The following is a 25,000-nucleotide window of genomic DNA, read 5'->3' on the forward strand; positions in this document are numbered from 1 at the left end:
ATTTTGCAAGGATGAAGTAGCGCAAGAAAGAAAGCAAAGAAAAAGAAAAAAAGATATGCGTGCAGTTGTGCAAGGGAATGGAAAAAAGGCATAGAGGAGAGTGACCCCTGCTGGTGGAAGGAAGGAAAAAGCAAAAGCCTACAGCACCTGGTATTCCCAGGCGGTCTCCCATCCAAGTACTAACCAGGCCCGACCCTGCTTAGCTTCCGAGATCAGACGAGATCGGGCGTGTTCAGGGTGGTGTGGCCGTAGGCAGAGACAAGCCTCTCACTTGCTGCTCTTCTACTTTGCAGTCTGGCTGCCGGTTGGCCTTTCCAGTGCTCAGCAAGAGGCCCTTTTGTGCTTTGTTTTTCCTTCATTTTCTTGCTGGCTCCCTTAAAGGGGCTGTAGACCGACCGCCCCGCTCAGACCCGCTGAGCTCACTGACTGACAGCCGCGCTCTCCACGTGACGTCATCGCCGCAGCCGCTGACCGGGAGCAGCGGCGAGACCGGCCGGTGGACCCGGGTAGGGTGAGTAAAGCGCGCTTTGTTTCTGTCTAATAGCCTGCATCCGGGGATTCCTTTCACTGTCTGCAGCGCGCCACACCTAGGAAGGGCACACGCACACATACAAGCGAGCACGCAGGCACGCATGCATGCTCACACGTGGCCAGACCCCTATTTGCCCCTGCAACCTCTCCGCCACCATGCCTCAGACTCTCCTGTCTGTCTTATTATTTCCGGGCCTTAGCAGGAAAAAAAAACCCATTCCCTTCCGCTCCTCCTTTGCACTGAGCTCAGCTCCTGGGCAGCCGTCTGATTGATTGGATTAGCTACACAAACTTATTTGCAGAGGAAGACGTTACTTCTGCTGGCCCACAGTAGGCGGCCGGTCGGCCGGCCTGCCTCCAAAACCATCCCCTGGGCACTTGCTGAAAGCCTGGCCCCTTCACGGCCCGGGCTGCTTTTAACGCCATCGTTTCCAGACAGCGGGCTGCGGGCTCAATTAGGACTTCTAGCCGCAGCAAGGAGCCGGGCATGAGGCCTGCATCGAGGAGGGGTGTGGGGTAGCGTCCTTATTTGCGAACTGGCTCAGAGGCCTCGGTGGGGCTTGGTTGGGGCTTCCAGCTCTAGGTTACGTAAAGTCGGTGTCTGGCAAGACGCGGCTCCGTGCTAGCCGAGCTGGGCAAGAGGGCTAAAAGGTCATCCAAGACAGCCTACAGCACCCGGTGGTCCCAGGAGGTCTCCCTTCCAAGTACTGGCCGAGCCCAACCCTGCTTTGCTTCCGAGAGCGGACGAGATCGGGCGTAACCAGGGTGGTATGGCCAGTAGACGCTCTGTGGCCCATCGCCCGGCCAGCCTTCCTCAGACTCTCGTGGCGAGAACTCTGGCCGTGCGGGGGCGGGCTCCGAAGGGCCGATGCGAAGGCTGGGCCGCCTCTGCAACCGCTGTTTGTTGAGCAGTGAAACACCCGCCGCAGCAGCGCCCTGAGCACCAAGTGTGACTAAAAATGGCTGGACGCAGGGTCTCGTGCAGGCTAAACCGTTAATCGGAAAGAGCAAGCCGGCTCGACCGGCATCTTGGGGCGGAGCGAGACGTCCGGGAGCGAACGAAGGAAGAGGGTGAGTTGGTTGCGAGTGACTGTGAGCTGCTTTTGAGGGGGGGCGTGTTGCCTGCAAAGGTGTTTGACTTGCGCTGGGCTGTAAACTGGCCTGCAGGTTACCGGTGGCTGCCTCCAGCCCCGCAGGGGACGCTGGTACTGTTGAAATCAAGCCTAGCATTATAAAATAAATAAGCAACAAGGCTGGCGGCCCCCCGGTGATGAGAAGGATGCTGGCATTTTGCAAGGATGAAGTAGCGCAAGAAAGAAAGCAAAGAAAAAGAAAAAAAGATATGCGTGCAGTTGTGCAAGGGAATGGAAAAAAGGCATAGAGGAGAGTGACCCCTGCTGGTGGAAGGAAGGAAAAAGCAAAAGCCTACAGCACCTGGTATTCCCAGGCGGTCTCCCATCCAAGTACTAACCAGGCCTGACCCTGCTTAGCTAACGAGATCAGACGAGATCGGGCGTGTTCAGGGTGGTGTGGCCGTAGGCAGAGACAAGCCTCTCACTTGCTGCTCTTCTACTTTGCAGTCTGGCTGCCGGCTGGCCTTTCCAGTGCTCAGCAAGAGGCCTTTTTGTGCTTTGTTTTTCCTTCACTTTCTTGCTGGCTCCCTTAAAGGGGCTGTAGACCGACCGCCCCGCTCAGACCCGCTGAGCTCACTGACTGACAGCCGCGCTCTCCACGTGACGTCATCGCCGCAGCCGCTGACCGGGAGCAGCGGCGAGACCGGCCGGTGGACCCGGGTAGGGTGAGTAAAGCGCGCTTTGTTTCTGTCTAATAGCCTGCATCCGGGGATTCCTTTCACTGTCTGCAGCGCGCCACACCTAGGAAGGGCACACGCACACATACAAGCGAGCACGCAGGCACGCATGCATGCTCACACGTGGCCAGACCCCTATTTGCCCCTGCAACCTCTCCGCCACCATGCCTCAGACTCTCCTGTCTGTCTTATTATTTCCGGGCCTTAGCAGGAAAAAAACCCCCATTCCCTTCCGCTCCTCCTTTGCACTGAGCTCAGCTCCTGGGCAGCCGTCTGATTGATTGGATTAGCTACACAAACTTATTTGCAGAGGAAGACGTTACTTCTGCTGGCCCACAGTAGGCGGCCGGTCGGCCGGCCTGCCTCCAGAACCATCCCCTGGGCACTTGCTGAAAGCCTGGCCCCTTCACGGCCCGGGCTGCTTTTAACGCCATCGTTTCCAGACAGCGGGCTGCGGGCTCAATTAGGACTTCTAGCCACAGCAAGGAGCCGGGCACGAGGCCTGCATCGAGGAGGGGTGTGGGGTAGCGTCCTTATTTGCGAACTGGCTCAGAGGCCTCGGTGGGGCTTGGTTGGGGCTTCCAGCTCTAGGTTACGTAAAGTCGGTGTCTGGCAAGACGCGGCTCCGTGCTAGCCGAGCTGGGCAAGAGGGCTAAAAGGTCATCCAAGACAGCCTACAGCACCCGGTGGTCCCAGGAGGTCTCCCTTCCAAGTACTGGCCGAGCCCAACCCTGCTTTGCTTCCGAGAGCGGACGAGATCGGGCGTAACCAGGGTGGTATGGCCAGTAGACGCTCTGTGGCCCATCGCCCGGCCAGCCTTCCTCAGACTCTCGTGGCGAGAACTCTGGCCGTGCGGGGGCGGGCTCCGAAGGGCCGATGCGAAGGCTGGGCCGCCTCTGCAACCGCTGTTTGTTGAGCAGTGAAACACCCGCCGCAGCAGCGCCCTGAGCACCAAGTGTGACTAAAAATGGCTGGACGCAGGGTCTCGTGCAGGCTAAACCGTTAATCGGAAAGAGCAAGCCGGCTCGACCGGCATCTTGGGGCGGAGCGAGACGTCCGGGAGCGAACGAAGGAAGAGGGTGAGTTGGTTGCGAGTGACTGTGAGCTGCTTTTGAGGGGGGGCGTGTTGCCTGCAAAGGTGTTTGACTTGCGCTGGGCTGTAAACTGGCCTGCAGGTTACCGGTGGCTGCCTCCAGCCCCGCAGGGGACGCTGGTACTGTTGAAATCAAGCCTAGCATTATAAAATAAATAAGCAACAAGGCTGGCGGCCCCCCGTTGATGAGAAGGATGCTGGCATTTTGCAAGGATGAAGTAGCGCAAGAAAGAAAGCAAAGAAAAAGAAAAAAAGATATGCGTGCAGTTGTGCAAGGGAATGGAAAAAAGGCATAGAGGAGAGTGACCCCTGCTGGTGGAAGGAAGGAAAAAGCAAAAGCCTACAGCACCTGGTATTCCCAGGCGGTCTCCCATCCAAGTACTAACCAGGCCCGACCCTGCTTAGCTTCCGAGATCAGACGAGATCGGGCGTGTTCAGGGTGGTGTGGCCGTAGGCAGAGACAAGCCTCTCACTTGCTGCTCTTCTACTTTGCAGTCTGGCTGCCGGCTGGCCTTTCCAGTGCTCAGCAAGAGGCCCTTTTGTGCTTTGTTTTTCCTTCACTATCTTGCTGGCTCCCTTAAAGGGGCTGTAGACCGACCGCCCCGCTCAGACCCGCTGAGCTCACTGACTGACAGCCGCGCTCTCCACGTGACGTCATCGACGCAGCCGCTGACCGGGAGCAGCGGCGAGACCGGCCGGTGGACCCGAGTAGGGTGAGTAAAGCGCGCTTTGTTTCTGTCTAATAGCCTGCATCCGGGGATTCCTTTCACTGTCTGCAGCGCGCCACACCTAGGAAGGGCACACGCACACATACAAGCGAGCACGCAGGCACGCATGCATGCTCACACGTGGCCAGACCCCTATTTGCCCCTGCAACCTCTCCGCCACCATGCCTCAGACTCTCCTGTCTGTCTTATTATTTCCGGGCCTTAGCAGGAAAAAAACCCCCATTCCCTTCCGCTCCTCCTTTGCACTGAGCTCAGCTCCTGGGCAGCCGTCTGATTGATTGGATTAGCTACACAAACTTATTTGCAGAGGAAGACGTTACTTCTGCTGGCCCACAGTAGGCGGCCGGTCGGCCGGCCTGCCTCCAAAACCATCCCCTGGGCACTTGCTGAAAGCCTGGCCCCTTCACGGCCCGGGCTGCTTTTAACGCCATCGTTTCCAGACAGCGGGCTGCGGGCTCAATTAGGACTTCTAGCCGCAGCAAGGAGCCGGGCATGAGGCCTGCATCGAGGAGGGGTGTGGGGTAGCGTCCTTATTTGCGAACTGGCTCAGAGGCCTCGGTGGGGCTTGGTTGGGGCTTCCAGCTCTAGGTTACGTAAAGTCGGTGTCTGGCAAGACGCGGCTCCGTGCTAGCCGAGCTGGGCAAGAGGGCTAAAAGGTCATCCAAGACAGCCTACAGCACCCGGTGGTCCCAGGAGGTCTCCCTTCCAAGTACTGGCCGAGCCCAACCCTGCTTTGCTTCCGAGAGCGGACGAGATCGGGCGTAACCAGGGTGGTATGGCCAGTAGATGCTCTGTGGCCCATCGCCCGGCCAGCCTTCCTCAGACTCTCGTGGCGAGAACTCTGGCCGTGCGGGGGCGGGCTCCGAAGGGCCGATGCGAAGGCTGGGCCGCCTCTGCAACCGCTGTTTGTTGAGCAGTGAAACACCCGCCGCAGCAGCGCCCTGAGCACCAAGTGTGACTAAAAATGGCTGGACGCAGGGTCTCGTGCAGGCTAAACCGTTAATCGGAAAGAGCAAGCCGGCTCGACCGGCATCTTGGGGCGGAGCGAGACGTCCGGGAGCGAACGAAGGAAGAGGGTGAGTTGGTTGCGAGTGACTGTGAGCTGCTTTTGAGGGGGGGCGTGTTGCCTGCAAAGGTGTTTGACTTGCGCTGGGCTGTAAACTGGCCTGCAGGTTACCGGTGGCTGCCTCCAGCCCCGCAGGGGACGCTGGTACTGTTGAAATCAAGCCTAGCATTATAAAATAAATAAGCAACAAGGCTGGCGGCCCCCCGGTGATGAGAAGGATGCTGGCATTTTGCAAGGATGAAGTAGCGCAAGAAAGAAAGCAAAGAAAAAGAAAAAAAGATATGCGTGCAGTTGTGCAAGGGAATGGAAAAAAGGCATAGAGGAGAGTGACCCCTGCTGGTGGAAGGAAGGAAAAAGCAAAAGCCTACAGCACCTGGTATTCCCAGGCGGTCTCCCATCCAAGTACTAACCAGGCCCGACCCTGCTTAGCTTCCGAGATCAGACGAGATCGGGCGTGTTCAGGGTGGTGTGGCCGTAGGCAGAGACAAGCCTCTCACTTGCTGCTCTTCTACTTTGCAGTCTGGCTGCCGGTTGGCCTTTCCAGTGCTCAGCAAGAGGCCCTTTTGTGCTTTGTTTTTCCTTCATTTTCTTGCTGGCTCCCTTAAAGGGGCTGTAGACCGACCGCCCCGCTCAGACCCGCTGAGCTCACTGACTGACAGCCGCGCTCTCCACGTGACGTCATCGCCGCAGCCGCTGACCGGGAGCAGCGGCGAGACCGGCCGGTGGACCCGGGTAGGGTGAGTAAAGCGCGCTTTGTTTCTGTCTAATAGCCTGCATCCGGGGATTCCTTTCACTGTCTGCAGCGCGCCACACCTAGGAAGGGCACACGCACACATACAAGCGAGCACGCAGGCACGCATGCATGCTCACACGTGGCCAGACCCCTATTTGCCCCTGCAACCTCTCCGCCACCATGCCTCAGACTCTCCTGTCTGTCTTATTATTTCCGGGCCTTAGCAGGAAAAAAAAACCCATTCCCTTCCGCTCCTCCTTTGCACTGAGCTCAGCTCCTGGGCAGCCGTCTGATTGATTGGATTAGCTACACAAACTTATTTGCAGAGGAAGACGTTACTTCTGCTGGCCCACAGTAGGCGGCCGGTCGGCCGGCCTGCCTCCAAAACCATCCCCTGGGCACTTGCTGAAAGCCTGGCCCCTTCACGGCCCGGGCTGCTTTTAACGCCATCGTTTCCAGACAGCGGGCTGCGGGCTCAATTAGGACTTCTAGCCGCAGCAAGGAGCCGGGCATGAGGCCTGCATCGAGGAGGGGTGTGGGGTAGCGTCCTTATTTGCGAACTGGCTCAGAGGCCTCGGTGGGGCTTGGTTGGGGCTTCCAGCTCTAGGTTACGTAAAGTCGGTGTCTGGCAAGACGCGGCTCCGTGCTAGCCGAGCTGGGCAAGAGGGCTAAAAGGTCATCCAAGACAGCCTACAGCACCCGGTGGTCCCAGGAGGTCTCCCTTCCAAGTACTGGCCGAGCCCAACCCTGCTTTGCTTCCGAGAGCGGACGAGATCGGGCGTAACCAGGGTGGTATGGCCAGTAGACGCTCTGTGGCCCATCGCCCGGCCAGCCTTCCTCAGACTCTCGTGGCGAGAACTCTGGCCGTGCGGGGGCGGGCTCCGAAGGGCCGATGCGAAGGCTGGGCCGCCTCTGCAACCGCTGTTTGTTGAGCAGTGAAACACCCGCCGCAGCAGCGCCCTGAGCACCAAGTGTGACTAAAAATGGCTGGACGCAGGGTCTCGTGCAGGCTAAACCGTTAATCGGAAAGAGCAAGCCGGCTCGACCGGCATCTTGGGGCGGAGCGAGACGTCCGGGAGCGAACGAAGGAAGAGGGTGAGTTGGTTGCGAGTGACTGTGAGCTGCTTTTGAGGGGGGGCGTGTTGCCTGCAAAGGTGTTTGACTTGCGCTGGGCTGTAAACTGGCCTGCAGGTTACCGGTGGCTGCCTCCAGCCCCGCAGGGGACGCTGGTACTGTTGAAATCAAGCCTAGCATTATAAAATAAATAAGCAACAAGGCTGGCGGCCCCCCGGTGATGAGAAGGATGCTGGCATTTTGCAAGGATGAAGTAGCGCAAGAAAGAAAGCAAAGAAAAAGAAAAAAAGATATGCGTGCAGTTGTGCAAGGGAATGGAAAAAAGGCATAGAGGAGAGTGACCCCTGCTGGTGGAAGGAAGGAAAAAGCAAAAGCCTACAGCACCTGGTATTCCCAGGCGGTCTCCCATCCAAGTACTAACCAGGCCTGACCCTGCTTAGCTAACGAGATCAGACGAGATCGGGCGTGTTCAGGGTGGTGTGGCCGTAGGCAGAGACAAGCCTCTCACTTGCTGCTCTTCTACTTTGCAGTCTGGCTGCCGGCTGGCCTTTCCAGTGCTCAGCAAGAGGCCTTTTTGTGCTTTGTTTTTCCTTCACTTTCTTGCTGGCTCCCTTAAAGGGGCTGTAGACCGACCGCCCCGCTCAGACCCGCTGAGCTCACTGACTGACAGCCGCGCTCTCCACGTGACGTCATCGCCGCAGCCGCTGACCGGGAGCAGCGGCGAGACCGGCCGGTGGACCCGGGTAGGGTGAGTAAAGCGCGCTTTGTTTCTGTCTAATAGCCTGCATCCGGGGATTCCTTTCACTGTCTGCAGCGCGCCACACCTAGGAAGGGCACACGCACACATACAAGCGAGCACGCAGGCACGCATGCATGCTCACACGTGGCCAGACCCCTATTTGCCCCTGCAACCTCTCCGCCACCATGCCTCAGACTCTCCTGTCTGTCTTATTATTTCCGGGCCTTAGCAGGAAAAAAACCCCCATTCCCTTCCGCTCCTCCTTTGCACTGAGCTCAGCTCCTGGGCAGCCGTCTGATTGATTGGATTAGCTACACAAACTTATTTGCAGAGGAAGACGTTACTTCTGCTGGCCCACAGTAGGCGGCCGGTCGGCCGGCCTGCCTCCAGAACCATCCCCTGGGCACTTGCTGAAAGCCTGGCCCCTTCACGGCCCGGGCTGCTTTTAACGCCATCGTTTCCAGACAGCGGGCTGCGGGCTCAATTAGGACTTCTAGCCACAGCAAGGAGCCGGGCACGAGGCCTGCATCGAGGAGGGGTGTGGGGTAGCGTCCTTATTTGCGAACTGGCTCAGAGGCCTCGGTGGGGCTTGGTTGGGGCTTCCAGCTCTAGGTTACGTAAAGTCGGTGTCTGGCAAGACGCGGCTCCGTGCTAGCCGAGCTGGGCAAGAGGGCTAAAAGGTCATCCAAGACAGCCTACAGCACCCGGTGGTCCCAGGAGGTCTCCCTTCCAAGTACTGGCCGAGCCCAACCCTGCTTTGCTTCCGAGAGCGGACGAGATCGGGCGTAACCAGGGTGGTATGGCCAGTAGACGCTCTGTGGCCCATCGCCCGGCCAGCCTTCCTCAGACTCTCGTGGCGAGAACTCTGGCCGTGCGGGGGCGGGCTCCGAAGGGCCGATGCGAAGGCTGGGCCGCCTCTGCAACCGCTGTTTGTTGAGCAGTGAAACACCCGCCGCAGCAGCGCCCTGAGCACCAAGTGTGACTAAAAATGGCTGGACGCAGGGTCTCGTGCAGGCTAAACCGTTAATCGGAAAGAGCAAGCCGGCTCGACCGGCATCTTGGGGCGGAGCGAGACGTCCGGGAGCGAACGAAGGAAGAGGGTGAGTTGGTTGCGAGTGACTGTGAGCTGCTTTTGAGGGGGGGCGTGTTGCCTGCAAAGGTGTTTGACTTGCGCTGGGCTGTAAACTGGCCTGCAGGTTACCGGTGGCTGCCTCCAGCCCCGCAGGGGACGCTGGTACTGTTGAAATCAAGCCTAGCATTATAAAATAAATAAGCAACAAGGCTGGCGGCCCCCCGTTGATGAGAAGGATGCTGGCATTTTGCAAGGATGAAGTAGCGCAAGAAAGAAAGCAAAGAAAAAGAAAAAAAGATATGCGTGCAGTTGTGCAAGGGAATGGAAAAAAGGCATAGAGGAGAGTGACCCCTGCTGGTGGAAGGAAGGAAAAAGCAAAAGCCTACAGCACCTGGTATTCCCAGGCGGTCTCCCATCCAAGTACTAACCAGGCCCGACCCTGCTTAGCTTCCGAGATCAGACGAGATCGGGCGTGTTCAGGGTGGTGTGGCCGTAGGCAGAGACAAGCCTCTCACTTGCTGCTCTTCTACTTTGCAGTCTGGCTGCCGGCTGGCCTTTCCAGTGCTCAGCAAGAGGCCCTTTTGTGCTTTGTTTTTCCTTCACTATCTTGCTGGCTCCCTTAAAGGGGCTGTAGACCGACCGCCCCGCTCAGACCCGCTGAGCTCACTGACTGACAGCCGCGCTCTCCACGTGACGTCATCGACGCAGCCGCTGACCGGGAGCAGCGGCGAGACCGGCCGGTGGACCCGAGTAGGGTGAGTAAAGCGCGCTTTGTTTCTGTCTAATAGCCTGCATCCGGGGATTCCTTTCACTGTCTGCAGCGCGCCACACCTAGGAAGGGCACACGCACACATACAAGCGAGCACGCAGGCACGCATGCATGCTCACACGTGGCCAGACCCCTATTTGCCCCTGCAACCTCTCCGCCACCATGCCTCAGACTCTCCTGTCTGTCTTATTATTTCCGGGCCTTAGCAGGAAAAAAACCCCCATTCCCTTCCGCTCCTCCTTTGCACTGAGCTCAGCTCCTGGGCAGCCGTCTGATTGATTGGATTAGCTACACAAACTTATTTGCAGAGGAAGACGTTACTTCTGCTGGCCCACAGTAGGCGGCCGGTCGGCCGGCCTGCCTCCAAAACCATCCCCTGGGCACTTGCTGAAAGCCTGGCCCCTTCACGGCCCGGGCTGCTTTTAACGCCATCGTTTCCAGACAGCGGGCTGCGGGCTCAATTAGGACTTCTAGCCGCAGCAAGGAGCCGGGCATGAGGCCTGCATCGAGGAGGGGTGTGGGGTAGCGTCCTTATTTGCGAACTGGCTCAGAGGCCTCGGTGGGGCTTGGTTGGGGCTTCCAGCTCTAGGTTACGTAAAGTCGGTGTCTGGCAAGACGCGGCTCCGTGCTAGCCGAGCTGGGCAAGAGGGCTAAAAGGTCATCCAAGACAGCCTACAGCACCCGGTGGTCCCAGGAGGTCTCCCTTCCAAGTACTGGCCGAGCCCAACCCTGCTTTGCTTCCGAGAGCGGACGAGATCGGGCGTAACCAGGGTGGTATGGCCAGTAGATGCTCTGTGGCCCATCGCCCGGCCAGCCTTCCTCAGACTCTCGTGGCGAGAACTCTGGCCGTGCGGGGGCGGGCTCCGAAGGGCCGATGCGAAGGCTGGGCCGCCTCTGCAACCGCTGTTTGTTGAGCAGTGAAACACCCGCCGCAGCAGCGCCCTGAGCACCAAGTGTGACTAAAAATGGCTGGACGCAGGGTCTCGTGCAGGCTAAACCGTTAATCGGAAAGAGCAAGCCGGCTCGACCGGCATCTTGGGGCGGAGCGAGACGTCCGGGAGCGAACGAAGGAAGAGGGTGAGTTGGTTGCGAGTGACTGTGAGCTGCTTTTGAGGGGGGGCGTGTTGCCTGCAAAGGTGTTTGACTTGCGCTGGGCTGTAAACTGGCCTGCAGGTTACCGGTGGCTGCCTCCAGCCCCGCAGGGGACGCTGGTACTGTTGAAATCAAGCCTAGCATTATAAAATAAATAAGCAACAAGGCTGGCGGCCCCCCGGTGATGAGAAGGATGCTGGCATTTTGCAAGGATGAAGTAGCGCAAGAAAGAAAGCAAAGAAAAAGAAAAAAAGATATGCGTGCAGTTGTGCAAGGGAATGGAAAAAAGGCATAGAGGAGAGTGACCCCTGCTGGTGGAAGGAAGGAAAAAGCAAAAGCCTACAGCACCTGGTATTCCCAGGCGGTCTCCCATCCAAGTACTAACCAGGCCTGACCCTGCTTAGCTTCCGAGATCGGGCGTGTTCAGGGTGGTGTGGCCGTAGGCAGAGACAAGCCTCTCACTTGCTGCTCTTCTACTTTGCAGTCTGGCTGCCGGCTGGCCTTTCCAGTGCTCAGCAAGAGGCCCTTTTGTGCTTTGTTTTTCCTTCACTTTCTTGCTGGCTCCCTTAAAGGGGCTGTAGACCGAACGCCCCGCTCAGACCCGCTGAGCTCACTGACTGACAACCGCGCTCTCCACGTGACGTCATCGCCGCAGCCGCTGACCGGGAGCAGCGGCGAGACCGGCCGGTGGACCCGGGTAGGGTGAGTAAAGCGCGCTTTGTTTCTGTCTAATAGCCTGCATCCGGGGATTCCTTTCACTGTCTGCAGCGCGCCACACCTAGGAAGGGCACACGCACACATGCAAGCGAGCACGCAGGCACGCATGCATGCTCACACGTGGCCAGACCCCTATTTGTTCCTGCAACCTCTCCGCCACCATGCCTCAGACTCTCCTGTCTGTCTTATTATTTCCGGGCCTTAGCAGGAAAAAAAAACCCATTCCCTTCCGCTCCTCCTTTGCACTGAGCTCAGCTCCTGGGCAGCCGTCTGATTGATTGGATTAGCTACACAAACTTATTTGCAGAGGAAGACGTTACTTCTGCTGGCCCACAGTAGGCGGCCGGTCGGCCGGCCTGCCTCCAAAACCATCCCCTGGGCACTTGCTGAAAGCCTGGCCCCTTCACGGCCCGGGCTGCTTTTAACGCCATCGTTTCCAGACAGCGGGCTGCGGGCTCAATTAGGACTTCTAGCCGCAGCAAGGAGCCGGGCATGAGGCCTGCATCGAGGAGGGGTGTGGGGTAGCGTCCTTATTTGCGAACTGGCTCAGAGGCCTCGGTGGGGCTTGGTTGGGGCTTCCAGCTCTAGGTTACGTAAAGTCGGTGTCTGGCAAGACGCGGCTCCGTGCTAGCCGAGCTGGGCAAGAGGGCTAAAAGGTCATCCAAGACAGCCTACAGCACCCGGTGGTCCCAGGAGGTCTCCCTTCCAAGTACTGGCCGAGCCCAACCCTGCTTTGCTTCTGAGAGCGGACGAGATCGGGCGTAACCAGGGTGGTATGGCCAGTAGACGCTCTGTGGCCCATCGCCCGGCCAGCCTTCCTCAGACTCTCGTGGCGAGAACTCTGGCCGTGCGGGGGCGGGCTCCGAAGGGCCGATGCGAAGGCTGGGCCGCCTCTGCAACCGCTGTTTGTTGAGCAGTGAAACACCCGCCGCAGCAGCGCCCTGAGCACCAAGTGTGACTAAAAATGGCTGGACGCAGGGTCTCGTGCAGGCTAAACCGTTAATCGGAAAGAGCAAGCCGGCTCGACCGGCATCTTGGGGCGGAGCGAGACGTCCGGGAGCGAATGAAGGAAGAGGGTGAGTTGGTTGCGAGTGACTGTGAGCTGCTTTTGAGGGGGGTCGTGTTGCCTGCAAAGGTGTTTGACTTGCGCTGGGCTGTAAACTGGCCTGCAGGTTACCGGTGGCTGCCTCCAGCCCCGCAGGGGACGCTGGTACTGTTGAAATCAAGCCTAGCATTATAAAATAAATAAGCAACAAGGCTGGCGGCCCCCCGGTGATGAGAAGGATGCTGGCATTTTGCAAGGATGAAGTAGCGCAAGAAAGAAAGCAAAGAAAAAGAAAAAAAGATATGCGTGCAGTTGTGCAAGGGAATGGAAAAAAGGCATAGAGGAGAGTGACCCCTGCTGGTGGAAGGAAGGAAAAAGCAAAAGCCTACAGCACCTGGTATTCCCAGGCGGTCTCCCATCCAAGTACTAACCAGGCCCGACCCTGCTTAGCTTCCGAGATCAGACGAGATCGGGCGTGTTCAGGGTGGTGTGGCCGTAGGCAGAGACAAGCCTCTCACTTGCTGCTCTTCTACTTTGCAGTCTGGCTGCCGGCTGGCCTTTCCAGTGCTCAGCAAGAGGCCCTTTTGTGCTTTGTTTTTCCTTCACTTTCTTGCTGGCTCCCTTAAAGGGGCTGTAGACCGACCGCCCCGCTCAGACCCGCTGAGCTCACTGACTGACAGCCGCGCTCTCCACGTGACGTCATCGACGCAGCCGCTGACCGGGAGCAGCGGCGAGACCGGCCGGTGGACCCGGGTAGGGTGAGTAAAGCGCGCTTTGTTTCTGTCTAATAGCCTGCATCCGGGGATTCCTTTCACTGTCTGCAGCGCGCCACACCTAGGAAGGGCACACGCACACATACAAGCGAGCACGCAGGCACGCATGCATGCTCACACGTGGCCAGACCCCTATTTGCCCCTGCAACCTCTCCGCCACCATGCCTCAGACTCTCCTGTCTGTCTTATTATTTCCGGGCCTTAGCAGGAAAAAAAACCCCATTCCCTTCCGCTCCTCCTTTGCACTGAGCTCAGCTCCTGGGCAGCCGTCTGATTGATTGGATTAGCTACACAAACTTATTTGCAGAGGAAGACGTCCTGCCTCCAAAACCATCCCCTGGGCACTTGCTGAAAGCCTGGCCCCTTCACGGCCCGGGCTGCTTTTAACGCCATCGTTTCCAGACAGCGGGCTGCGGGCTCAATTAGGACTTCTAGCCGCAGCAAGGAGCCGGGCATGAGGCCTGCATCGAGGAGGGGTGTGGGGTAGCGTCCTTATTTGCGAACTGGCTCAGAGGCCTCGGTGGGGCTTGGTTGGGGCTTCCAGCTCTAGGTTACGTAAAGTCGGTGTCTGGCAAGACGCGGCTCCATGCTAGCCGAGCTGGGCAAGAGGGCTAAAAGGTCATCCAAGACAGCCTACAGCACCCGGTGGTCCCAGGAGGTCTCCCTTCCAAGTACTGGCCGAGCCCAACCCTGCTTTGCTTCCGAGAGCGGACGAGATCGGGCGTAACCAGGGTGGTATGGCCAGTAGACGCTCTGTGGCCCATCGCCCGGCCAGCCTTCCTCAGACTCTCGTGGCGAGAACTCTGGCCGTGCGGGGGCGGGCTCCGAAGGGCCGATGCGAAGGCTGGGCCGCCTCTGCAACCGCTGTTTGTTGAGCAGTGAAACACCCGCCGCAGCAGCGCCCTGAGCACCAAGTGTGACTAAAAATGGCTGGACGCAGGGTCTCGTGCAGGCTAAACCGTTAATCGGAAAGAGCAAGCCGGCTCGACCGGCATCTTGGGGCGGAGCGAGACGTCCGGGAGCGAACGAAGGAAGAGGGTGAGTTGGTTGCGAGTGACTGTGAGCTGCTTTTGAGGGGGGTCGTGTTGCCTGCAAAGGTGTTTGACTTGCGCTGGGCTGTAAACTGGCCTGCAGGTTACCGGTGGCTGCCTCCAGCCCCGCAGGGGACGCTGGTACTGTTGAAATCAAGCCTAGCATTATAAAATAAATAAGCAACAAGGCTGGCGGCCCCCCGGTGATGAGAAGGATGCTGGCATTTTGCAAGGATGAAGTAGCGCAAGAAAGAAAGCAAAGAAAAAGAAAAAAAGATATGCGTGCAGTTGTGCAAGGGAATGGAAAAAAGGCATAGAGGAGAGTGACCCCTGCTGGTGGAAGGAAGGAAAAAGCAAAAGCCTACAGCACCTGGTATTCCCAGGCGGTCTCCCATCCAAGTACTAACCAGGCCCGACCCTGCTTAGCTTCCGAGATCAGACGAGATCGGGCGTGTTCAGGGTGGTGTGGCCGTAGGCAGAGACAAGCCTCTCACTTGCTGCTCTTCTACTTTGCAGTCTGGCTGCCGGCTGGCCTTTCCAGTGCTCAGCAAGAGGCCCTTTTGTGCTTTGTTTTTCCTTCACTTTCTTGCTGGCTCCCTTAAAGGGGCTGTAGACCGACCGCCCCGCTCAGACCCGCTGAGCTCACTGACTGACAGCCGCGCTCTCCACGTGACGTCATCGCCGCAGCCGCTGACCGGGAGCAGCGGCGAGACCGGCCGGTGGACCCGGGTAGGGTGAGTAAAGCGCGCTTTGTTTCTGTCTAATAGCCTGCATCCGGGGATTCCTTTCACTGTCTGCAGCGCGCCACACCTAGGAAGGGCACACGCACACATACAAGCGAGCACGCAGGCACGCATGCATGCTCACACGTGGCCAGACCCCTATTTGCCCCTGCAACCTCTCCGCCACCATGCCTCAGACTCTCCTGTCTGTCTTATTATTTCCGGGCCTTAGCAGGAAAAAAACCCCCATTCCCTTCCGCTCCTCCTTTGCACTGAGCTCAGCTCCTGGGCAGCCGTCTGATTGATTGGATTAGCTACACAAACTTATTTGCAGAGGAAGACGTTACTTCTGCTGGCCCACAGTAGGCGGCCGGTCGGCCGGCCTGCCTCCAAAACCATCCCCTGGGCACTTGCTGAAAGCCTGGCCCCTTCACGGCCCGGGCTGCTTTTAACGCCATCGTTTCCAGACAGCGGGCTGCGGGCTCAATTAGGACTTCTAGCCGCAGCAAGGAGCCGGGCATGAGGCCTGCATCGAGGAGGGGTGTGGGGTAGCGTCCTTATTTGCGAACTGGCTCAGAGGCCTCGGTGGGGCTTGGTTGGGGCTTCCAGCTCTAGGTTACGTAAAGTCGGTGTCTGGCAAGACGCGGCTCCGTGCTAGCCGAGCTGGGCAAGAGGGCTAAAAGGTCATCCAAGACAGCCTACAGCACCCGGTGGTCCCAGGAGGTCTCCCTTCCAAGTACTGGCCGAGCCCAACCCTGCTTTGCTTCCGAGAGCGGACGAGATCGGGCGTAACCAGGGTGGTATGGCCAGTAGACGCTCTGTGGCCCATCGCCCGGCCAGCCTTCCTCAGACTCTCGTGGCGAGAACTCTGGCCGTGCGGGGGCGGGCTCCGAAGGGCCGATGCGAAGGCTGGGCCGCCTCTGCAACCGCTGTTTGTTGAGCAGTGAAACACCCGCCGCAGCAGCGCCCTGAGCACCAAGTGTGACTAAAAATGGCTGGACGCAGGGTCTCGTGCAGGCTAAACCGTTAATCGGAAAGAGCAAGCCGGCTCGACCGGCATCTTGGGGCGGAGCGAGACGTCCGGGAGCGAACGAAGGAAGAGGGTGAGTTGGTTGCGAGTGACTGTGAGCTGCTTTTGAGGGGGGTCGTGTTGCCTGCAAAGGTGTTTGACTTGCGCTGGGCTGTAAACTGGCCTGCAGGTTACCGGTGGCTGCCTCCAGCCCCGCAGGGGACGCTGGTACTGTTGAAATCAAGCCTAGCATTATAAAATAAATAAGCAACAAGGCTGGCGGCCCCCCGGTGATGAGAAGGATGCTGGCATTTTGCAAGGATGAAGTAGCGCAAGAAAGAAAGCAAAGAAAAAGAAAAAAAGATATGCGTGCAGTTGTGCAAGGGAATGGAAAAAAGGCATAGAGGAGAGTGACCCCTGCTGGTGGAAGGAAGGAAAAAGCAAAAGCCTACAGCACCTGGTATTCCCAGGCGGTCTCCCATCCAAGTACTAACCAGGCCCGACCCTGCTTAGCTTCGGAGATCAGACGAGATCGGGCGTGTTCAGGGTGGTGTGGCCGTAGGCAGAGACAAGCCTCTCACTTGCTGCTCTTCTACTTTGCAGTCTGGCTGCCGGCTGGCCTTTCCAGTGCTCAGCAAGAGGCCCTTTTGTGCTTTGTTTTTCCTTCACTTTCTTGCTGGCTCCCTTAAAGGGGCTGTAGACCGACCGCCCCGCTCAGACCCGCTGAGCTCACTGACTGACAGCCGCGCTCTCCACGTGACGTCATCGCCGCAGCCGCTGACCGGGAGCAGCGGCGAGACCGGCCGGTGGACCCGGGTAGGGTGAGTAAAGCGCGCTTTGTTTCTGTCTAATAGCCTGCATCCGGGGATTCCTTTCACTGTCTGCAGCGCGCCACACCTAGGAAGGGCACACGCACACATACAAGCGAGCACGCAGGCACGCATGCATGCTCACACGTGGCCAGACCCCTATTTGCCCCTGCAACCTCTCCGCCACCATGCCTCAGACTCTCCTGTCTGTCTTATTATTTCCGGGCCTTAGCAGGAAAAAAAAACCCATTCCCTTCCGCTCCTCCTTTGCACTGAGCTCAGCTCCTGGGCAGCCGTCTGATTGATTGGATTAGCTACACAAACTTATTTGCAGAGGAAGACGTTACTTCTGCTGGCCCACAGTAGGCGGCCGGTCGGCCGGCCTGCCTCCAAACCCATCCCCTGGGCACTTGCTGAAAGCCTGGCCCCTTCACGGCCCGGGCTGCTTTTAACGCCATCGTTTCCAGACAGCGGGCTGCGGGCTCAATTAGGACTTCTAGCCGCAGCAAGGAGCCGGGCATGAGGCCTGCATCGAGGAGGGGTGTGGGGTAGCGTCCTTATTTGCGAACTGGCTCAGAGGCCTCGGTGGGGCTTGGTTGGGGCTTCCAGCTCTAGGTTACGTAAAGTCGGTGTCTGGCAAGACGCGGCTCCGTGCTAGCCGAGCTGGGCAAGAGGGCTAAAAGGTCATCCAAAACAGCCTACAGCACCCGGTGGTCCCAGGAGGTCTCCCTTCCAAGTACTGGCCGAGCCCAACCCTGCTTTGCTTCCGAGAGCGGACGAGATCGGGCGTAACCAGGGTGGTATGGCCAGTAGACGCCCTGGGGCCCATCGCCCGGCCAGCCTTCCTCAGACTCTCGTGGCGAGAACTCTGGCCGTGCGGGGGCGGGCTCCGAAGGGCCGATGCGAAGGCTGGGCCGCCTCTGCAACCGCTGTTTGTTGAGCAGTGAAACACCCGCCGCAGCAGCGCCCTGAGCACCAAGTGTGACTAAAAATGGCTGGACGCAGGGTCTCGTGCAGGCTAAACCGTTAATCGGAAAGAGCAAGCCGGCTCGACCGGCATCTTGGGGCGGAGCGAGACGTCCGGGAGCGAACGAAGGAAGAGGGTGAGTTGGTTGCGAGTGACTGTGAGCTGCTTTTGAGGGGGGTCGTGTTGCCTGCAAAGGTGTTTGACTTGCGCTGGGCTGTAAACTGGCCTGCAGGTTACCGGTGGCTGCCTCCAGCCCCGCAGGGGACGCTGGTACTGTTGAAATCAAGCCTAGCATTATAAAATAAATAAGCAACAAGGCTGGCGGCCCCCCGGTGATGAGAAGGATGCTGGCATTTTGCAAGGATGAAGTAGCGCAAGAAAGAAAGCAAAGAAAAAGAAAAAAAGATATGCGTGCAGTTGTGCAAGGGAATGGAAAAAAGGCATAGAGGAGAGTGACCCCTGCTGGTGGAAGGAAAAAGCAAAAGCCTACAGCACCTGGTATTCCCAGGCGGTCTCCCATCCAAGTACTAACCAGGCCCGACCCTGCTTAGCTTCCGAGACCAGGCGTGTTCAGGGTGGTGTGGCCGTAGGCAGAGACAAGCCTCTCACTTGCTGCTCTTCTACTTTGCAGTCTGGCTGCCGGCTGGCCTTTCCAGTGCTCAGCAAGAGGCCCTTTTGTGCTTTGTTTTTCCTTCACTTTCTTGCTGGCTCCCTTAAAGGGGCTGTAGACCGACCGCCCCGCTCAGACCCGCTGAGCTCACTGACTGACAGCCGCGCTCTCCACGTGACGTCATCGCCGCAGCCGCTGACCGGGAGCAGCGGCGAGACCGGCCGGTGGACCCGGGTAGGGTGAGTAAAGCGCGCTTTGTTTCTGTCTAATAGCCTGCATCCGGGGATTCCTTTCACTGTCTGCAGCGCGCCACACCTAGGAAGGGCACACGCACACATACAAGCGAGCACGCAGGCACGCATGCATGCTCACACGTGGCCAGACCCCTATTTGCCCCTGCAACCTCTCCGCCACCATGCCTCAGACTCTCCTGTCTGTCTTATTATTTCCGGGCCTTAGCAGGAAAAAAAAACCCATTCCCTTCCGCTCCTCCTTTGCACTGAGCTCAGCTCCTGGGCAGCCGTCTGATTGATTGGATTAGCTACACAAACTTATTTGCAGAGGAAGACGTTACTTCTGCTGGCCCACAGTAGGCGGCCGGTCGGCCGGCCTGCCTCCAAAACCATCCCCTGGGCACTTGCTGAAAGCCTGGCCCCTTCACGGCCCGGGCTGCTTTTAACGCCATCGTTTCCAGACAGCGGGCTGCGGGCTCAATTAGGACTTCTAGCCGCAGCAAGGAGCCGGGCATGAGGCCTGCATCGAGGAGGGGTGTGGGGTAGCGTCCTTATTTGCGAACTGGCTCAGAGGCCTCGGTGGGGCTTGGTTGGGGCTTCCAGCTCTAGGTTACGTAAAGTCGGTGTCTGGCAAGACGCGGCTCCGTGCTAGCCGAGCTGGGCAAGAGGGCTAAAAGGTCATCCAAAACAGCCTACAGCACCCGGTGGTCCCAGGAGGTCTCCCTTCCAAGTACTGGCCGAGCCCAACCCTGCTTTGCTTCCGAGAGCGGACGAGATCGGGCGTAACCAGGGTGGTATGGCCAGTAGACGCCCTGGGGCCCATCGCCCGGCCAGCCTTCCTCAGACTCTCGTGGCGAGAACTCTGGCCGTGCGGGGGCGGGCTCCGAAGGGCCGATGCGAAGGCTGGGCCGCCTCTGCAACCGCTGTTTGTTGAGCAGTGAAACACCCGCCGCAGCAGCGCCCTGAGCACCAAGTGTGACTAAAAATGGCTGGACGCAGGGTCTCGTGCAGGCTAAACCGTTAATCGGAAAGAGCAAGCCGGCTCGACCGGCATCTTGGGGCGGAGCGAGACGTCCGGGAGCGAACGAAGGAAGAGGGTGAGTTGGTTGCGAGTGACTGTGAGCTGCTTTTGAGGGGGGTCGTGTTGCCTGCAAAGGTGTTTGACTTGCGCTGGGCTGTAAACTGGCCTGCAGGTTACCGGTGGCTGCCTCCAGCCCCGCAGGGGACGCTGGTACTGTTGAAATCAAGCCTAGCATTATAAAATAAATAAGCAACAAGGCTGGCGGCCCCCCGGTGATGAGAAGGATGCTGGCATTTTGCAAGGATGAAGTAGCGCAAGAAAGAAAGCAAAGAAAAAGAAAAAAAGATATGCGTGCAGTTGTGCAAGGGAATGGAAAAAAGGCATAGAGGAGAGTGACCCCTGCTGGTGGAAGGAAAAAGCAAAAGCCTACAGCACCTGGTATTCCCAGGCGGTCTCCCATCCAAGTACTAACCAGGCCCGACGCTGCTTAGCTTCCGAGACCAGGCGTGTTCAGGGTGGTGTGGCCGTAGGCAGAGACAAGCCTCTCACTTGCTGCTCTTCTACTTTGCAGTCTGGCTGCCGGCTGGCCTTTCCAGTGCTCAGCAAGAGGCCCTTTTGTGCTTTGTTTTTCCTTCACTTTCTTGCTGGCTCCCTTAAAGGGGCTGTAGACCGACCGCCCCGCTCAGACCCGCTGAGCTCACTGACTGACAGCCGCGCTCTCCACGTGACGTCATCGCCGCAGCCGCTGACCGGGAGCAGCGGCGAGACCGGCCGGTGGACCCGGGTAGGGTGAGTAAAGCGCGCTTTGTTTCTGTCTAATAGCCTGCATCCGGGGATTCCTTTCACTGTCTGCAGCGCGCCACACCTAGGAAGGGCACACGCACACATACAAGCGAGCACGCAGGCACGCATGCATGCTCACACGTGGCCAGACCCCTATTTGCCCCTGCAACCTCTCCGCCACCATGCCTCAGACTCTCCTGTCTGTCTTATTATTTCCGGGCCTTAGCAGGAAAAAAAAACCCATTCCCTTCCGCTCCTCCTTTGCACTGAGCTCAGCTCCTGGGCAGCCGTCTGATTGATTGGATTAGCTACACAAACTTATTTGCAGAGGAAGACGTTACTTCTGCTGGCCCACAGTAGGCGGCCGGTCGGCCGGCCTGCCTCCAAACCCATCCCCTGGGCACTTGCTGAAAGCCTGGCCCCTTCACGGCCCGGGCTGCTTTTAACGCCATCGTTTCCAGACAGCGGGCTGCGGGCTCAATTAGGACTTCTAGCCGCAGCAAGGAGCCGGGCATGAGGCCTGCATCGAGGAGGGGTGTGGGGTAGCGTCCTTATTTGCGAACTGGCTCAGAGGCCTCGGTGGGGCTTGGTTGGGGCTTCCAGCTCTAGGCTACGTAAAGTCGGTGTCTGGCAAGACGCGGCTCCGTGCTAGCCGAGCTGGGCAAGAGGGCTCAAAGGTCATCCAAAACAGCCTACAGCACCCGGTGGTCCCAGGAGGTCTCCCTTCCAAGTACTGGCCGAGCCCAACCCTGCTTTGCTTCCGAGAGCGGACGAGATCGGGCGTAACCAGGGTGGTATGGCCAGTAGACGCTCTGGGGCCCATCGCCCGGCCAGCCTTCCTCAGACTCTCGTGGCGAGAACTCTGGCCGTGCGGGGGCGGGCTCCGAAGGGCCGATGCGAAGGCTGGGCCGCCTCTGCAACCGCTGTTTGTTGAGCAGTGAAACACCCGCCGCAGCAGCGCCCTGAGCACCAAGTGTGACTAAAAATGGCTGGACGCAGGGTCTCGTGCAGGCTAAACCGTTAATCGGAAAGAGCAAGCCGGCTCGACCGGCATCTTGGGGCGGAGCGCGACGTCCGGGAGCGAACGAAGGAAGAGGGTGAGTTGGTTGCGAGTGACTGTGAGCTGCTTTTGAGGGGGGTCGTGTTGCCTGCAAAGGTGTTTGACTTGCGCTGGGCTGTAAACTGGCCTGCAGGTTACCGGTAGCTGCCTCCAGCCCCGCAGGGGACGCTGGTACTGTTGAAATCAAGCCTAGCATTATAAAATAAATAAGCAACAAGGCTGGCGGCCCCCCGGTGATGAGAAGGATGCTGGCATTTTGCAAGGATGAAGTAGCGCAAGAAAGAAAGCAAAGAAAAAGAAAAAAAGATATGCGTGCAGTTGTGCAAGGGAATGGAAAAAAGGCATAGAGGAGAGTGACCCCTGCTGGTGGAAGGAAGGAAAAAGCAAAAGCCTACAGCACCTGGTATTCCCAGGCGGTCTCCCATCCAAGTACTAACCAGGCCCGACCCTGCTTAGCTTCCGAGATCAGACGAGATTGGGCGTGTTCAGGGTGGTGTGGCCGTAGGCAGAGACAAGCCTCTCACTTGCTGCTCTTCTACTTTGCAGTCTGGCTGCCGGCTGGCCTTTCCAGTGCTCAGCAAGAGGCCCTTTTGTGCTTTGTTTTTCCTTCACTTTCTTGCTGGCTCCCTTAAAGGGGCTGTAGACCGACCGCCCCGCTCAGACCCGCTGAGCTCACTGACTGACAGCCGCGCTCTCCACGTGACGTCATCGCCGCAGCCGCTGACCGGGAGCAGCGGCGAGACCGGCCGGTGGACCCGGGTAGGGTGAGTAAAGCGCGCTTTGTTTCTGTCTAATAGCCTGCATCCGGGGATTCCTTTCACTGTCTTCAGCGCGCCACACCTAGGAAGGGCACACGCACACATACAAGCGAGCACGCAGGCACGCATGCATGCTCACACGTGGCCAGACCCCTATTTGCCCCTGCAACCTCTCCGCCACCATGCCTCAGACTCTCCTGTCTGTCTTATTATTTCCGGGCCTTAGCAGGAAAAAAAAACCCATTCCCTTCCGCTCCTCCTTTGCACTGAGCTCAGCTCCTGGGCAGCCGTCTGATTGATTGGATTAGCTACACAAACTTATTTGCAGAGGAAGACGTTACTTCTGCTGGCCCACAGTAGGCGGCCGGTCGGCCGGCCTGCCTCCAAAACCATCCCCTGGGCACTTGCTGAAAGCCTGGCCCCTTCACGGCCCGGGCTGCTTTTAACGCCATCGTTTCCAGACAGCGGGCTGCGGGCTCAATTAGGACTTCTAGCCGCAGCAAGGAGCCGGGCATGAGGCCTGCATCGAGGAGGGGTGTGGGGTAGCGTCCTTATTTGCGAACTGGCTCAGAGGCCTCGGTGGGGCTTGGTTGGGGCTTCCAGCTCTAGGTTACGTAAAGTCGGTGTCTGGCAAGACGCGGCTCCGTGCTAGCCGAGCTGGGCAAGAGGGCTAAAAGGTCATCCAAAACAGCCTACAGCACCCGGTGGTCCCAGGAGGTCTCCCTTCCAAGTACTGGCCGAGCCCAACCCTGCTTTGCTTCCGAGAGCGGATAAGATCGGGCGTAACCAGGGTGGTATGGCCAGTAGACGCTCTGTGGCCCATCGCCCGGCCAGCCTTCCTCAGACTCTCGTGGCGAGAACTCTGGCCGTGCGGGGGCGGGCTCCGAAGGGCCGATGCGAAGGCTGGGCCGCCTCTGCAACCGCTGTTTGTTGAGCAGTGAAACACCCGCCGCAGCAGCGCCCTGAGCACCAAGTGTGACTAAAAATGGCTGGACGCAGGGTCTCGTGCAGGCTAAACCGTTAATCGGAAAGAGCAAGCCGGCTCGACCGGCATCTTGGGGCGGAGCGAGACGTCCGGGAGCGAACGAAGGAAGAGGGTGAGTTGGTTGCGAGTGACTGTGAGCTGCTTTTGAGGGGGGTCGTGTTGCCTGCAAAGGTGTTTGACTTGCGCTGGGCTGTAAACTGGCCTGCAGGTTACCGGTGGCTGCCTCCAGCCCCGCAGGGGACGCTGGTACTGTTGAAATCAAGCCTAGCATTATAAAATAAATAAGCAACAAGGCTGGCGGCCCCCCGGTGATGAGAAGGATGCTGGCATTTTGCAAGGATGAAGTAGCGCAAGAAAGAAAGCAAAGAAAAAGAAAAAAAGATATGCGTGCAGTTGTGCAAGGGAATGGAAAAAAGGCATAGAGGAGAGTGACCCCTGCTGGTGGAAGGAAGGAAAAAGCAAAAGCCTACAGCACCTGGTATTCCCAGGCGGTCTCCCATCCAAGTACTAACCAGGCCCGACCCTGCTTAGCTTCCGAGATCAGACGAGATCGGGCGTGTTCAGGGTGGTGTGGCCGTAGGCAGAGACAAGCCTCTCACTTGCTGCTCTTCTACTTTGCAGTCTGGCTGCCGGCTGGCCTTTCCAGTGCTCAGCAAGAGGCCCTTTTGTGCTTTGTTTTTCCTTTACTTTCTTGCTGGCTCCCTTAAAGGGGCTGTAGACCGACCGCCCCGCTCAGACCCGCTGAGCTCACTGACTGACAGCCGCGCTCTCCACGTGACGTCATCGCCGCAGCCGCTGACCGGGAGCAGCGGCGAGATCGGCCGGTGGACCCGGGTAGGGTGAGTAAAGGCGCTTTGTTTCTGTCTAATAGCCTGCATCCGGGGATTCCTTTCACTGTCTGCAGCGCGCCACACCTAGGAAGGGCACAGGCACACATACAAGCGAGCACGCAGGCACGCATGCATGCTCACACGTGGCCAGACCCCTATTTGCCCCTGCAACCTCTCCGCCACCATGCCTCAGACTCTCCTGTCTGTCTTATTATTTCCGGGCCTTAGCAGGAAAAAAAAACCCATTCCCTTCCGCTCCTCCTTTGCACTGAGCTCAGCTCCTGGGCAGCCGTCTGATTGATTGGATTAGCTACACAAACTTATTTGCAGAGGAAGACGTTACTTCTGCTGGCCCACAGTAGGCGGCCGGTCGGCCGGCCTGCCTCCAAAACCATCCCCTGGGCACTTGCTGAAAGCCTGGCCCCTTCACGGCCCGGGCTGCTTTTAACGCCATCGTTTCCAGACAGCGGGCTGCGGGCTCAATTAGGACTTCTAGCCGCAGCAAGGAGCCGGGCATGAGGCCTGCATCGAGGAGGGGTGTGGGGTAGCGTCCTTATTTGCGAACTGGCTCAGAGGCCTCGGTGGGGCTTGGTTGGGGCTTCCAGCTCTAGGTTACGTAAAGTCGGTGTCTGGCAAGACGCGGCTCCGTGCTAGCCGAGCTGGGCAAGAGGGCTAAAAGGTCATCCAAAACAGCCTACAGCACCCGGTGGTCCCAGGAGGTCTCCCTTCCAAGTACTGGCCGAGCCCAAACCTGCTTTGCTTCCGAGAGCGGACAAGATCGGGCGTAACCAGGGTGGTATGGCCAGTAGACACTCTGTGGCCCATCGCCCGGCCAGCCTTCCTCAGACTCTCGTGGCGAGAACTCTGGCCGTGCGGGGGCGGGCTCCGAAGGGCCGATGCGAAGGCTGGGCCGCCTCTGCAACCGCTGTTTGTTGAGCAG

At 58.5% G+C, this 25,000-nt stretch overlaps 11 non-coding genes and 17 pseudogenes across 11 annotated transcripts; all 28 read right to left on the reverse strand.

Moving 5' to 3' along the window:
• Nucleotides 1-135: 135 nt before the first annotated feature.
• Nucleotides 136-254, reverse strand: LOC142244835 (5S ribosomal RNA). The gene has a single exon (XR_012724693.1). It is a non-coding gene; the product is annotated as a 5S ribosomal RNA (ribosomal RNA).
• A 940-nt stretch (nt 255-1,194) lies between these two features.
• LOC142244703 (5S ribosomal RNA) lies at nt 1,195-1,314 on the reverse strand (annotated as a pseudogene).
• A 639-nt stretch (nt 1,315-1,953) lies between these two features.
• LOC142244673 (5S ribosomal RNA) lies at nt 1,954-2,072 on the reverse strand. Its single transcript, XR_012724621.1, has one exon. It is a non-coding gene; the product is annotated as a 5S ribosomal RNA (ribosomal RNA).
• A 940-nt stretch (nt 2,073-3,012) lies between these two features.
• Nucleotides 3,013-3,132, reverse strand: LOC142244704 (5S ribosomal RNA; annotated as a pseudogene).
• A 639-nt stretch (nt 3,133-3,771) lies between these two features.
• LOC142244836 (5S ribosomal RNA) lies at nt 3,772-3,890 on the reverse strand. The gene has a single exon (XR_012724694.1). It is a non-coding gene; the product is annotated as a 5S ribosomal RNA (ribosomal RNA).
• Nucleotides 3,891-4,830: 940 nt separating this feature from the next.
• Nucleotides 4,831-4,950, reverse strand: LOC142244738 (5S ribosomal RNA; annotated as a pseudogene).
• Nucleotides 4,951-5,589: 639 nt separating this feature from the next.
• LOC142244837 (5S ribosomal RNA) lies at nt 5,590-5,708 on the reverse strand. Its single transcript, XR_012724695.1, has one exon. It is a non-coding gene; the product is annotated as a 5S ribosomal RNA (ribosomal RNA).
• A 940-nt stretch (nt 5,709-6,648) lies between these two features.
• On the reverse strand, nt 6,649-6,768 carry LOC142244705 (5S ribosomal RNA; annotated as a pseudogene).
• Nucleotides 6,769-7,407: 639 nt separating this feature from the next.
• LOC142244674 (5S ribosomal RNA) lies at nt 7,408-7,526 on the reverse strand. The gene has a single exon (XR_012724622.1). It is a non-coding gene; the product is annotated as a 5S ribosomal RNA (ribosomal RNA).
• A 940-nt stretch (nt 7,527-8,466) lies between these two features.
• On the reverse strand, nt 8,467-8,586 carry LOC142244706 (5S ribosomal RNA; annotated as a pseudogene).
• Nucleotides 8,587-9,225: 639 nt separating this feature from the next.
• Nucleotides 9,226-9,344, reverse strand: LOC142244838 (5S ribosomal RNA). Its single transcript, XR_012724696.1, has one exon. It is a non-coding gene; the product is annotated as a 5S ribosomal RNA (ribosomal RNA).
• A 940-nt stretch (nt 9,345-10,284) lies between these two features.
• On the reverse strand, nt 10,285-10,404 carry LOC142244739 (5S ribosomal RNA; annotated as a pseudogene).
• A 639-nt stretch (nt 10,405-11,043) lies between these two features.
• On the reverse strand, nt 11,044-11,152 carry LOC142244677 (5S ribosomal RNA; annotated as a pseudogene).
• A 940-nt stretch (nt 11,153-12,092) lies between these two features.
• LOC142244750 (5S ribosomal RNA) lies at nt 12,093-12,212 on the reverse strand (annotated as a pseudogene).
• A 639-nt stretch (nt 12,213-12,851) lies between these two features.
• Nucleotides 12,852-12,970, reverse strand: LOC142244840 (5S ribosomal RNA). Its single transcript, XR_012724698.1, has one exon. It is a non-coding gene; the product is annotated as a 5S ribosomal RNA (ribosomal RNA).
• A 902-nt stretch (nt 12,971-13,872) lies between these two features.
• Nucleotides 13,873-13,992, reverse strand: LOC142244707 (5S ribosomal RNA; annotated as a pseudogene).
• A 639-nt stretch (nt 13,993-14,631) lies between these two features.
• On the reverse strand, nt 14,632-14,750 carry LOC142244841 (5S ribosomal RNA). Its single transcript, XR_012724699.1, has one exon. It is a non-coding gene; the product is annotated as a 5S ribosomal RNA (ribosomal RNA).
• A 940-nt stretch (nt 14,751-15,690) lies between these two features.
• LOC142244708 (5S ribosomal RNA) lies at nt 15,691-15,810 on the reverse strand (annotated as a pseudogene).
• A 639-nt stretch (nt 15,811-16,449) lies between these two features.
• On the reverse strand, nt 16,450-16,568 carry LOC142244672 (5S ribosomal RNA). The gene has a single exon (XR_012724620.1). It is a non-coding gene; the product is annotated as a 5S ribosomal RNA (ribosomal RNA).
• A 940-nt stretch (nt 16,569-17,508) lies between these two features.
• On the reverse strand, nt 17,509-17,628 carry LOC142244709 (5S ribosomal RNA; annotated as a pseudogene).
• Nucleotides 17,629-18,263: 635 nt separating this feature from the next.
• Nucleotides 18,264-18,372, reverse strand: LOC142244682 (5S ribosomal RNA; annotated as a pseudogene).
• A 940-nt stretch (nt 18,373-19,312) lies between these two features.
• Nucleotides 19,313-19,432, reverse strand: LOC142244710 (5S ribosomal RNA; annotated as a pseudogene).
• A 635-nt stretch (nt 19,433-20,067) lies between these two features.
• On the reverse strand, nt 20,068-20,176 carry LOC142244686 (5S ribosomal RNA; annotated as a pseudogene).
• A 940-nt stretch (nt 20,177-21,116) lies between these two features.
• On the reverse strand, nt 21,117-21,236 carry LOC142244711 (5S ribosomal RNA; annotated as a pseudogene).
• Nucleotides 21,237-21,875: 639 nt separating this feature from the next.
• On the reverse strand, nt 21,876-21,994 carry LOC142244671 (5S ribosomal RNA). The gene has a single exon (XR_012724619.1). It is a non-coding gene; the product is annotated as a 5S ribosomal RNA (ribosomal RNA).
• Nucleotides 21,995-22,934: 940 nt separating this feature from the next.
• Nucleotides 22,935-23,054, reverse strand: LOC142244726 (5S ribosomal RNA; annotated as a pseudogene).
• A 639-nt stretch (nt 23,055-23,693) lies between these two features.
• On the reverse strand, nt 23,694-23,812 carry LOC142244842 (5S ribosomal RNA). Its single transcript, XR_012724700.1, has one exon. It is a non-coding gene; the product is annotated as a 5S ribosomal RNA (ribosomal RNA).
• Nucleotides 23,813-24,751: 939 nt separating this feature from the next.
• On the reverse strand, nt 24,752-24,871 carry LOC142244760 (5S ribosomal RNA; annotated as a pseudogene).
• Nucleotides 24,872-25,000: the final 129 nt, after the last annotated feature.

Source organism: Anomaloglossus baeobatrachus, chromosome 6 (assembly GCF_048569485.1).
Source record: "Anomaloglossus baeobatrachus isolate aAnoBae1 chromosome 6, aAnoBae1.hap1, whole genome shotgun sequence".
Classification (NCBI taxonomy): Eukaryota; Metazoa; Chordata; class Amphibia; order Anura; family Aromobatidae; genus Anomaloglossus; species Anomaloglossus baeobatrachus.